This window comes from Equus caballus, chromosome X (assembly GCF_041296265.1).
Source record: "Equus caballus isolate H_3958 breed thoroughbred chromosome X, TB-T2T, whole genome shotgun sequence".
NCBI lineage: Eukaryota > Metazoa > Chordata > Mammalia > Perissodactyla > Equidae > Equus > Equus caballus.
In genome coordinates this window covers 144,259,163-144,271,960 of record NC_091715.1, presented here as the reverse complement: position 1 = coordinate 144,271,960, position 12,798 = coordinate 144,259,163, and the positions used below count along the sequence as shown (strand labels likewise).

Sequence of the window (12,798 nt, the reverse complement as noted above, 5' to 3'; positions counted from 1 at the left end):
CTGGGGTGAGGGGCGTGGGCGCCAGCAGGGGCAGAAGCCGGCCTGGGGAGAGGGCCTGGTGGAGCTGGGGCCGCAGACGTGGGAGGGCTGGAGGGCTTGAAGAGAAGGTGTGGAGCCATTCTCGCGCTCAATTTCTGGGGCTGGTGGGTGTTGGCGGTCCGTGGGAACCAGTCACAGATGGGGGGAGTTGTGTGGGGATGGGGGTGCGGGCGCATCCCTTGGGCGCCCAGACTAGATTGGAACGCGAGCCCCGGGTCCAGATCGGCACAAGTAGGGAAGTTGGGCTCGGCCCGGGTTCGGGACGCTTGCACCCCGGGCCTGGGAGTCGGGAGGCGCGGTGCTGCAGGCGCCAGAGCAGGATGGAGGTTGCATAGCAACGGGCTCCGTTCCCCGCACACGCTCGCCCAGCTGGACCCAGGGCGGGGGAGGGAGCGGGACGGCCAAATTCAGGTCCCTGCGGGCCAGAGGCGCAAGAGCGCGCGGGCGGCCCGGGGCCCCGCCGACGTCTGGCCGGGGCCGAGGTGCCTACCGCGGCACCCACTCTCCCCTCTGGCCCTGCCCAAACAGTGGTCTCCCAGGCCTTGGGTGCCTCGGGTGAGCGGCCGCCTCCAGGGTCAGCGGTGAGGGCCGTCTGCCGGCGGCGGTGCCCGGTCTGCTCTCTGCCTCGCAGGGCCTCAGGCCCTGGGCCGCGGGGAGCGTGGATCGGGCGGTGCACGGCGGGGAAGAAGGGGAGACGCCGGGCCGCGCGCTCGGAGCCGGAGCGCAGCCCCGTGGGCCGGAGCGGGGCTTCCTTGCCTGTGCGTGGCGTGACTTCGTGAGTGTGTGCCTGTGCCCCGTCTGTGTGTGCGCGGAGGCTCCTCTGGCCCCTCGTGTGTGTACTTTCTGTGTGCGCTCTGAGAGCTGTCTAGAGAAATGTCCCGGATGGCGTTGCTTGAATCGCCCCCAGGGCTAAGTGGAGGGAGTTCAAGGTCAGAGGTTGTTGGGTCCCAGGGGCACTCCGGGCGCAGACAGGTATACGCTTCAACTGCGGGTTTATTATCTGTTAGGAGTGGGGAGCAAGTGCAGGCCGGAGCGGTGTTAGCTAGGGGAAGCACCTTCCTAGCACCCCCTAGAAAAATAGGGGGAACCCCGACAGGCATCGGAGGGGGCTGGTGGAGGGGGGAGAATCAATCATCAGGTGACTGTGGATGCTGGGAGCCCAGAGTGCCTGCTGTGACTCTAGTTCCTCTGGCCACCGTTAGCGGGAGGGGCTCAGGCAGGTGGGGGAATCTTGCCCTAGCCTCGTGGTGCTCCTCATCCCCTCTCCCAGGGTGGGTCACCGGGGGCACAAGGGGCTCTCTGCTTTTCCCTTTCCCGATGGCTGCCCTCCGCCTTCTTTCTGCCATTCTCGCCCCCCACCCCCCTCCCCGACTGCTTTCTCTTGTCTCTTGTTTCTGGTGTTTGAAAATCCTGCCTGGCTATTACCATTGCCCCCTCTTGGGCTGGGTTCTGGGATGACCCAGGCCAGCACTGGGAGGCAGTGCTGTGGGAATCCCAGTGGTGGACGCTGGGGATGCCAGTGGGAGGTGGGCTGCGGTGACTGGTTGATGAGGCTATGGGATCCCATCCTCACTGCTTCCTTTCTTGGAATCATTCCATCAGATGGCAAGTTATTCCAGAGCCGTTGGCTCTTGACTTCCTTGGAGAGGGGTGGATGTAGTATTTCACTTAAGGCTGCCCATGTGTGGGTGCGTGGACAGCAGAGGGCAACCTGTGCTGCACCACAGGCTTGAAATGAGCCAAGGCTGGGGGGTGACACTGCGGTCACAAGTTGGGCTGGGACTGCCTTCAGGGAGGCTCCATGTCGGAGTGGGGCTTGAGGTAAACCTGGGCAGGAAAGCCCTGCGCCAGGCTTTCCACCTTGAGAGAGAGCCCTAAGTCCTGGGCAAGTAGGTTCTCAGGAGAAGGGCTGCTGCAGGCCGGCCGCCCACCGCTTTTTCCTGGTCTGGACTGTAGCCATCACTGACCAGTCCCTGGGGACGCTGCTCCCTTTTAAAGCTCCTGCAGAAGTTTGGACAGTATTGGAGACTAGAAGCAGCTTTAAAAGAGGAATTATCCTTTAAAATTAAGGGAAGACAAAGAGGATTGAATTTAAGAAAATCTGGAAAGTAGGGAGAACTATTAGCTACCTCGGATGATCCTGTTTCTGGGGGCTGGAGTCCCAGGCACGGCAGCAGGATCTCCTGGCCCGAGCCTCTTCTCTGAGGAGAAGGAAGTTTTTGTCCCAAAAGACCAGGCAGCTCCCAGGACCTCTTACCTGGACCAGCACTGCTTAAACATCGCTGCTCCCCCAACTTCAGTGGCACTAATCCTTGTCTCATCCATACCCGCCAGTGGCCTCTGCAGCTTACCAGACATAGTACAGCCAGAGAAATGCACAAGTGCACCTCTGCTGCTTGCTGTGTGGCTTCTTTGTGCCAAGGCTTCCGGGAGCCTCTTTCTAGATCCCCAGAGGTCTCTGAGCCCCAGGTTAAGAACACCCAAGTCTCTATCCTAGCCTTGAGTTCCAGGCCCTTTTCTCCTGATGGCTCATAGGCAGTTAAAAAAACCCTACAATTTTATTTATTTATTTATTTTTAAAGATTTCATTTTTCCTTTTTGTTCCAAAGCCCCCCGTACATAGTTGTGTATTTTTAGTTGTGGGTCCTTCTAGTTGTGGCATGTGGGAGCCCAGAATTCAAACTGGTCAAACCCTGGGCTGAACTTCACTACCCAGCCACGGGGCTGGCCCCCCTACAGCTTTATTGGGATAATTTGCATAGCCATGCGCCGCATAACGACGTTTCAGTCAACGATGGACCACATATACGACGGTGGTCTCATGAGATTAGTACCATGTAGCCTAGGTGTGTAGTAGGCTGTACCATCTTGGTTTGTGGAAGTGCACTCTATGGTGTTCGCACAACGACGAAATTACCAGAATGTATCCTGTTGTTAAGCAACACACAACTGTATATTCAGAGTGCAACCATCACCATGTCTAATTCCAGAACACTTTTGTCACCTTAGGAAACCCCATCCCCCTTAGTAGTCGAGTATCCATTTCCCGCGACACGTCCCTGCCCACCCACCCACTCATCTCCTTTCTGTCTTTGGATTTGCCTGTTCCAGACATTTCATCTAAATGGAACTATATGATATATGACCTTTTGTGTCTGGCTTTTTTTTTATTGTTTTAATTTTATTGAGGTCGTAATGGTTTAGAACATTGTGTAATTTCACGTGTACGTGATTATATATCGGTTTCTGTACAGACTGTGTCGTGTTCACCACCAATAGTCTAGTTTTTGTCAGTCACCATACGTATGTGCCCCTTTACCCCTTTCACCCTACCCCAACCCCCTTCCCCTATGGTAACCACCAGTCTGTTCTCTTTGTCCATATGTTTATCTTCCACATATGAGTGAAATCAATTTGGTGTTTGTCTTTCTCTGTCAGACTTTCTTTGCTTATCATAATACTCTCAAGGTCCATCCATGTTGTTGCAAATGGGATGATTTTGATTTTGTCTTTTTTTTAATTTTATTTTTTTTTCGAGGAAGATTAGCCCTGAGCTAACATCCATGCCCACCTTCCTCTACTTTATACGTGGGACGCCTGCTACAGCAAAGCTTTTGCCACGCGGTGCCATGTCTGTACCTGGGATCTGAACCAGCGAACCCCGGGCCGCCGAGAAGCAGAACGTGCGAACTTAACGGCTGTGCCACCGGGTCGGCCCCTACAATTGCTTTTTGTATATTGATCCTGTATCCTGCAGCCTTACTAAACTCATTTATTAGTTTTAGTTGTTTTTTAGTGTATTCTTCAGGATTGTCTATACGTAAGATCATGTCATGGGCAGAGAGTTTTACTTCCTTCCCAATTTGGTTTTACTTCCTTTCCAATCTGGATGCTTTTTTTAAAAAAGATTTTATTTTTTCTCTTTTTCTCCCCAAAGGCTCCTGGTACATAGTTGTATATTTTTTAGTTGTGGGTCCTACTAGTTGTGGCATGTGGGACGCCACCTCAGCATGGCCTGACGAGTGGTGCCGTGGCTGTGCCCAGGATCCAAACTGCTGAAACCCTGGGCCGCCGAACTGGAGTGTGCGAACCCAACCATTTGGCCGGCCCCATCAATCTGGATGATTTTCATTTCTTTTTCTTGCCTACATGCTCTGGCTAGCACCCCCAGGACAATATTGAATAGAAGGGGCAAGAGTGGCATCCTTGCCTTGCTCCTCATCTAAGAGGGGAAAGCATCTAATCTTCACTGTTGCATATGATGTTAGCTGTGGGTTTTTCACAGATGCTCTTTATCAGGTTGTGGATGTTCCCTTCTATTCCTAGTTTGAGTGTTTTTATCATAAAGGGTGTTTGATTTTGTCAAATGCTTTTCCTGTGGCTATTGAGAGGAGCCCATGGTTTTGGCCCCTTATTCTGCTGATGTGGCGCTTTCAATGCAGCTCCATTTCTATTATCACAGTCGTGTCCTCCAAGGATCCTTAACCAGGCGTGGGCACTGGGGCCGTGGGGGACCAGCTTGAAAAATCTGGAAACGACTCTGAGTAGGGGGGTTACGCATGTTGGTTTAGGAAGACGAAGGAGCCAGGTTACAAGGGGTGGAAAGGCAGGAAGTAGCCTCACCTAGCATGGAGGCACGAAACACATTTCCTGGCACCCTTGCTTGCCTGGCCTGTGTCCTTTGCTCCGACACCCTGACCCACTTGTTGCAGATCTAATCATCCCCCACTCTCTCGAGCTTGTCTTTTTGTCTCTTTGTCTTTCCCTGCCACTCCAGTCTTCCGGATCTTGGTACTCCCTCTCTGACACACCTGGCACACAGGAGGACTCTGTGACAAAGGAAACTGCCCTGTGGCCGGCCCACTGCACCCATTCCCTACAGGGCACGGACAGACCTCTGCTCTTTCAGCCTTGAAGTTGAGTGAGTCAGGAAGGCCTGTCTTCTCTGTCCACATGAGGAGAGGCCAAAGGTCATCTCTTCACTCCTTCCGGTATCCTTCCAGGCAGTAGCTTCCCCCAGGCGGCAGCACCCCCTCCCCAAGGCGTTCTTCCCTTCAGCACCTACTTGCCGAGCCCCCACTGTGTGCAGCCATCATCCTGTGTGCTGTGGATCACCTTGGAGCACCATGGACCCCACCCCCCCACCGGGGGTCTTTGTAAAGATTTTATTTTTCCTTTTTCTCCCAAAGCCCCCCAGTACATAGTTGTGTATTTTTAGTTGTGGGTCCTTCTAGTTGTGGCACGTGGGATGCCCCCTCAGCATGGCCTGATGAAAGTTGCCATGTCCACACCCAGATTTGAACCGGCAAAACCCTGTGCCACCAAAGCAGAGCGCGCGAACTTAAGCGCTCTGACGCAGGGCTGGCCCCCTGGGGGTCTTTTTATAATGGGAGAGACTGACTATGAACAGATGGGTAACGGTGGGGGAGAGTGGGGAAGAGAGGGGCTGGTGGGGGAGAGAGGGGCCGACTGTGCTGCGCATGCCTGTCCCCTCTCCCCATGACATCTTCCTCCATCTTCCTCCATCCTCCGTGGCAGCTCTTCCCACCTCCCGCTTGGGGGGTCAGCTTCCTGTGAGCAGGGATTTGGTTCTGTCATTGTGCATTGCTGCCCCCCACCCCTAGCACTGACGCAGGCCAACCCGAAGTAGGCCCTCCGTAAATCACTGGGGAGGGCATGGATGGGGCACTGAATTCCAGTAGCCAGCGTCTGCACAGGGTTACCGTGCTTTACCGTCATCCCAAGACTTTAAAATGCCCTTCCTTACCTCAGTTTCAAGGACTATCTGAGCCATGGATAGAAAATTCTAGAAAATGCAAGCTAATCTATAGTGACAGAAAACAGATCAGCATTTGCAGGGATGGGTGGAAGGGAGGGATGACAAAGGACCATGAAGACACCAGGATGACGGAAATGGTGTGGTGGTGGTTTCACAGGTGTGGATATGTGCTGTATCAGAACTTTTCACGTTGTATGCTCTGAATATGTGCAGTTGATCATACGGCAGCTATACCTGTTAAAAACAAATACATGCCCATGCACCCCTATGTCCATTGCAGCATTATTCACAATAGCCAAGACGTGGAAGCAACCATAGTGCCCATCAACTGATGACTGGATAAAGAAGATATGGTGTATATATATATATATATATATATATATATATATACATACACAATGGAATACTACTCAGCTGTAAAAAAGGATAAAATTGTCCCGTTCGCAACATGGATGGACCTTGAGGGTATTATGTTGAGTGAAATAAGGCAGATAGAGAAGGACAATCTCTGTATGACTCCACTCATATGAGGAATTTAAACATGTAGACAAAGAGAACAGACTAGTGGCTACCAGGGGAAAGGGGGGGTGGGGGGTGGGGACAAAGGGTGAAGGGGTGCACCTACAACACGACTGACAGACAATAATGTACAACTGAAATTGCACAAGATTGTAAACTATCATAAACTCAATAAAAATTAACTTAAAAAAACCCACAACAAACAAATACATGTACACACACACCAAAGGACAAAAGCACGTGAGGGCGCTTAGCTCAGCACGGGCCCTAGTGCGGGTGCGTGGGCCAGGCTTTCTTTCCACTTCAGGGTCCCTGCCGGCGGGGAAGACAGTGTGCTGGCACTGTGGTGACACTGAACTGTTCCCAGGCACAGTACCTCCCTTTCTTCACCTGCTGAAAGGGAATAGAGAGTGCCTGGCTCATCTCCCAGGGTCATTGCCATGGGGAATCAACACTCGGTCCCCTGGGGTCTCATTTGGGAGGGGGGTGGAATTGCTGCCATCAGGCCATTTGGTGGGTTGTTAAGGCATGGAAATTGCATGGAGAAGGCCTTACTCATGGACATGTCACAGTTAATGTCCGGTGACAGAAGAGTGTCCAGTGTTATTCTGAGGGTTTCTCTAATATGAAGAGAGAAAAAACACAGGAAGAAGAGCCCTGGGTAGTGAAGAAGTGTAACGGGGATAAGATTGGTTAGGAGATGGACAGATACCAAAGTGGAGGCACATTTGGTCCTTCCACACGTGAGTCAAGCCACAGGAGGAGGGACTGGGAAGCTGGCGCTCGGGGCTGGCCAGTCCATGACAGGGTGTCTGCCTCTTCGCAGAGCAGTCTGCCTCTTCTGCTTGCTTTGAGCAGTGGAAACGGAAAGAACTCCATAAAGAATTTTTTTTTTATATTAAAGATTGGCCCTGAGCTGACATCTGTTGCCAATCTTCTTTTCTTCTTCTGCTCCCCAAAGTCCCCCCGGGACATAGTTGTATATTCTAGTTGTGAGTACCTCTGGTTGTGCTGTGAGGGACACCGCCTCAGCATGGCCTGATAGTGGTGTTGGGTCTGTGCTCAGGATCTGAATCGGTGAAACCCTGGGCTGCCGAAGCTGAGCGCGTGAACTTAACCACTCGGCCACGGGCCGGCCCCAAGAATATCGTTTTGATTACTGCTAGACCAGGGTCATGCCCTTGGGACAGCCAGGTTAACCCAGAGCTGGGTGGGTGGGAGGATGTTTTCAGTTGCCAGCCAGGGTACTTGGGAAGCTGAGAGCGTACACCCGCAGGTTGATCTTGATGATGACCTCAGGCATTGCTTTGCTTTTCCATACAGGCAGCGACGGGGCATCCCTCCTTCCCAGCTGCACTCTCCGAGGCAGGGCTTGGAGGTGCTGGAGAGGCCTTCTCTCCCCTGGGTGGATGGAGCAGATTTCAGCAGACTCTAGGTGGGCACCGGCCACCCACTCAGCAGCTTTGGGGAGGGAGGATGGGGGAGGGAGAAGAGACCCTTGAAGCACTTGCCTGGTGTCAGAACCCTGTTCAGGTGTGTGCAAGTTCTCCCTGGTTCCTCGAGGGGGCACACTGGGCCAACGTGACTCCGCCCTGAGGCCCTTGTTAAAATGCAGGATCTGACTGAGCAGGTCCAGGGTGGGGCCTGGGATTCCGCCTTTCTCATGAGCTCCCAGGCCATGTCCATGCTGCTGGTGCGCAGACCACACTCTGAGTAACGAGGATCTCTGGTGGGAACTTGGGATAAGTCATTGTCCAAGTGGGGCTCCCAGGGACATAATCTGTTCTTCCATGCCATGTGCAGCTAACTGAGCCTCCAACATACAGGCAGCTCCCCTAGGCACCCTGACACACACACCACCCCCACACTACTAAAACGGCCTTTGAGAGGAAGGCCTCCTGAGCTTCCTTCTCCCACTCCTGCTCCTGGGCAGAAAGGGTGGGTGCAGTGTTACTGGGGTAGATGGGGGCTTATCCAGGATCCTCGACTAGGGGCATGCCATTCACTGGGCCAGTCACATGTTGATTGAGTGTACTGCTGTGTCCCTGCTAGAATTCTTACAAATTAAGACGTTTTGCAGCCCTCAGTGCAATACCTTCCAGCCAGACTCACCCTTGGATGGTGAAACCGTTAGATGAAGGTTGCTGGGCACAGGATATGCACAGGGTCTTGAGGTATTACCCCAGTTACTCGGGCATTAGGAAGGGAACATGCAACTTTGCAATGGAGAGACCTGGCAGCCACCACCTTGACCACTGAGCCGCCCCTCCCCTACAGTGGGACAGCCTGCTCCCGAGTGCCTGCTGATGGACACAGCATCCCCTGGGCGGCACACTCATCAACACGCTTAAGCTGAATCTAACAAGGGCAAATCCAGACTCTGGGACGTTCTACAAGGCAGCTGCCCTGTACTCTTCCAAGAGGTCGATGTCATGAGAGTAAAAAGAAAAAAGTGGATAGATTGTTCTAGATTAAAGGAGACTAGAGACATAACAGTTAAACTTACTGTGTGTGGTCCTTATTGGATCCCGGATCCAAGAAAAAAAGAAGGAAGGCTATAAAGGCATTAGTGGTACGGTCAGAGAGCCGTGGAAGTGACGCTGGATCCGGAGCTAAGTCCAGGAGCATGTTAGGGGTGTGGTTTCCCGGGGAATGGGAGCATCGGGGTCAGCATCCTAGCTGTGAGAGTGTGTGTGTAGAAGGGAGGGGACAGGTGCAGAGAATGTGCTCTCTGGGGAGATCTGGCTCAAGGGCATGTCTGCTGTCAGATGTTCCAGCCTTCCTGTGGATTGACAGTTGTCAAAATCCAGAGTTGGGAAAATATGAATGAGAACTTCTGGTGGGCCATTGAAAAGGCAGGAGTGTGGAGAGCCTGCTCTTGGCTCAGGCCGCCCTTCTCTGGGCTGCTTTTTTCCCCTGCCCATACTCCATCTGTTTGGAGGTCCGGGTACATTTGTTTGGGCTCTGGAAGCTAGAGACACAGCTGCGTCCAAGGTGTCCCCTGGACACTCCTGACAGCTGGGAGCCAGCTGGTTCATCAGAACTCAGGGGCCAAGGCAGAGGGTAACTTCCAGTTTCTGTTCTTTCCTAGCCTCAGTTTCCTCATCTGCAGTCAGGTTAGAAGAGTCCTCATGTAGCAGTCGTGGGCACCCCTAGAAATTATGTAGTTAACCTCCTCCCCCTCGCCTCACCATGAGTGAAAGGGGCCTTCCCCAGGCCCGCAGCACCTCTTGTCACCCAGGCCAGGGCTCTTTTCTCAGTTCTCCCCCTCCCTCCTTCTCGCCTGCCTAGAGATTCTGGGTCTCCGAGCATTTGGGAAGTATGGCGAGCGCCTCCTACCCGGAGCCCCTAGCAGAGCTGCGCCAGGCTCCCTAGAGCAGGGCCTGGAGACCCGCCCCCACCGGGGGTTGGAGGGGGTCGCAGGAGGACTCGCATCGGACACTGGGCAGTGGCCAGCCAGCGCGGGGACAAGCGCAGGAGACTGGCTGGTCTCCTGCTGCCGCCACCGCCGCCACGCGCTCTTTGTCTGCAAGCCTGGGCCGGAGAGGGGCGGGGCGGGGACGGAGTGCTCCTGGGGCCCGCCCTCCCTCCGCTGCCCGGAGCAACGCAGCCTCGCTGTGCCTCCCCCAGTGCCCGCTCCGCCTCAGGCCCAGTTGCGACTGCCCCTGCCCGCAGAGCTTCCCGCGATGCTCTCGCCAGACCCCGTGTCCCCGTGTGTTCCCTCATTGCCCCCATGTTCCCCATGTCAGTCCCCGTGTCTCCTTCACCTGCCACTGCTGTCCCTTCTCTTGCCCCCTTTCCCCTTGCCTACCCCCCAATGCCCCCCATGCCTTCCCAAGTTCTTGGTGTCTACATTTTCCCTCACTCTCTTTGGCATATGAATTTTTTTCTCTTCTGAACCTCTCCCATCAGCATTCAGACACAGTCGGGTATCTCCCCTGGAAAAACCCAAACGCAGGGCTCTCCCACAGGCCGCATTAAATCCACTGCCCCCACCCCTCCCGCCCCCATTCTCTGCAAAAAGTCCCAAGGGCTGTGTCTACACAGGCGGGGCTCCACACCCAGCCCAGCCAGTTAGGTGTCCCCCTCCCCACCCATGCCCCTCTTCACAAATCCAGAGGGCCATTCTGCACCCAGGCTGGTCCATCCCTCCTCCCCCTCTTCCCCTCCCCTCCTCCTCCACGTGCTCTCCTCTCTGGCTGACTGGAAGCTCTGGGTCTCTCTGCACCCTTCAGTGTCTCTGAGCTGCACTTAGTCTCCAGGTGATCTCCGTCTCTTGATTTTAAATTAAGAACAATCCCTAGTTGAATTCAATAACAGTGGCCATGTGATGCTTGTTTGGTGGCTTGGGTTTGGGACACATGTAGGTGGAGTAGGGCACTGGAGATGTCTGCAGGTGTCAGGAACTTCAAATCTGAGATAAAAATTTGCATTGAATAAAACATGCCCATTTCCTGTCCTCCCCAACCCCCAGGTGCCTGCCTCAGTTGTCCTCACTTCTGTAAGGGCACCCGTGGTGTGGTCTCTGGATCTGGGCGGCAGCTTTATTTTTATTGTGGGAAAATATGTATGACATAAAATTTACCATTAGTGACGTTTAGCACATTCACAGTGTTGCACAACCATCACTGCTATCTAGTTCCAGAACATTTCGTCACCCCAAAGGAAACGGCCGTACCCATTGAGTAGGCGCTCCCCATTCTCCCTTCCTCAGCCCCCTTCCTCAGCCCGGGACAACCACTAATCTGCTTTCTGTCCCTGTAGATTTACCTGTTCTGGAATCATATCGAATGTGGCCTTTTGTGCCTGCCTTCCACCTTTGGCTGGTCTGTTTCCGTCCATGTTGTAGCAGGTGTCAAGACTTCATTCCTTTATATGGTTGAAGAATCCACTGTGGGATGGTACCACGTTATGTTGATCCATCTGTTGGTGGATGTGTAGGTTGCTTCCAAATTGGGGCGGTTGTGAATAATGCTGCGGTGAACTTTTGTGTCCAAGTTTGTGTTTGGATGCCTGTTTCCAGTTCTTGTGGGATTGCTAGATCATAGGACATGTCTAGACTGTTTTCCACATCCACTGCTCCATTTTACATTCCCACAAGCATGTGGGACTGTTCAGTTTCTCCATGTCCTCAGCAATACTCCTTTGCCAGTTTTTGACTCCAGCCATCCTAGTAGGTGTGAGGTGCTACTCATTGTGGTTTTGATTTGCGTTTCCCTGATGACTAGTGATGTCTGTTTAGCATCTTCTCTTGTGCTTGTTAGGTGTCCCTCCTCCCTCCCTGTCCTTGTCCCTAGCTAAGCAGCAGGTCCTGGCAGCCCCCATCTCCACTGCCACCCCCCAAGCCAAGCCACCACCATCTCTTGCCTGGGCCACTGCAGTTGCCTGCTGGTCGGTCTCCTGCCTCTGCTCTGTCCCCTATGTCCATTCTCATGGAGGTCAGGGTGACAGCTGGCCTCCCCTGTGCACATTCTCCAGAAGCACCAAGGCATTCCATCCTAGGGCTTAGCATTGGTGGGAACATTGTACGCAGTCCCTAGCATGGCTGGCTCCTTGTCATCATTCAAGTCTCAGTTCAGGTATCCCCAGAGAGCCTGTCCCTGCGCACTGGATCTAAAGCAGCACCCCCTCCTGCTCCCCGCTTGCCCCGCCCCGCCGCCGGCATTTTCCACCACGGAACTCAGTGTTCCGAACTCCATGTGAAATGGCCTTATTTGCGCATTTCTTGCCCAGGATCACGTCTGTCTTGTCCGCAGCTCTCCCCCCTCAGTTCTGTCAGTGCTCAGATGAGTGTTGGCTCTGAGAGGGCAGTGGGGCTGCCATGTTCGGAAACACGTGCCCTCTTCCTTCCTCTGGTTCCCAGCGGATCAGGGATGCAAAGGATCACTTGTGCACATAACACACGTGCTGGCCTTACCTCCTGGGCACTCCACCACTGCCCTTCTGAGATGCAGCTTTGTCCCTTCCCCTCCCGCCTTCTAAGCAGGGCCCTTGGGGGAGGGAGGTATGTGCTGGCTCCCACAGCTAGAAGCAGTCTGCCTCGCAGCCTTCTAAAGGGCACCCAGGGGAGAGGGGCCCCTCCCTCCCCTGCTTCCCTGGCCTCATTCTCTGCTGTCTCCTCTGCTCCCTGGAGAAGCCGGTTGGAGACAGCACAGCATGGGCTTGTCCTAGGAATCCCTTGTTCTCAGCCACCCTCAGAGCACAGGAGCAGCAGGCAGAGGCCCAGGCACCTAGACTCCCTGGCCCTGGGTGCAGTAGCCTCTGATGCCCCACCTGCTGGGGCCCCTCACCTTTCTTGCTCACCCCAACATGTTTGATTGTTAGACAGGTCTTCCCTTGCCCACTACAACTCCCGCCCGACCCTGCTATTGAGCTTGGGTTGACTCAGGTCCCTGCCCCAGCTATGTCTTTTCTCCCTCTACCCACCCCCGCCTCCTCCCACCCTGGCCTCACTTCCTGGC

General features: G+C 54.2%; 1 protein-coding gene across 7 annotated transcripts in view; it reads left to right on the top strand.

The window, feature by feature from the left end:
* Positions 1 to 12,798, top strand: part of PDZD4 (PDZ domain containing 4) — a 30,618-nt gene that overhangs the window by 446 nt on the left and 17,374 nt on the right. The window contains exon 1 of one of the 7 annotated variants that reach the window (XM_070257633.1): positions 206 to 797. The exons of 5 other annotated variants lie outside the window; for them this stretch is intronic. The gene's annotated coding sequence lies outside the window, so the exon portion shown is untranslated. Of the gene's footprint in view, positions 1 to 205; positions 798 to 12,798 lie in introns of those variants that run through there. One more of the 7 variants, XM_070257630.1, reaches the window with a different exon arrangement.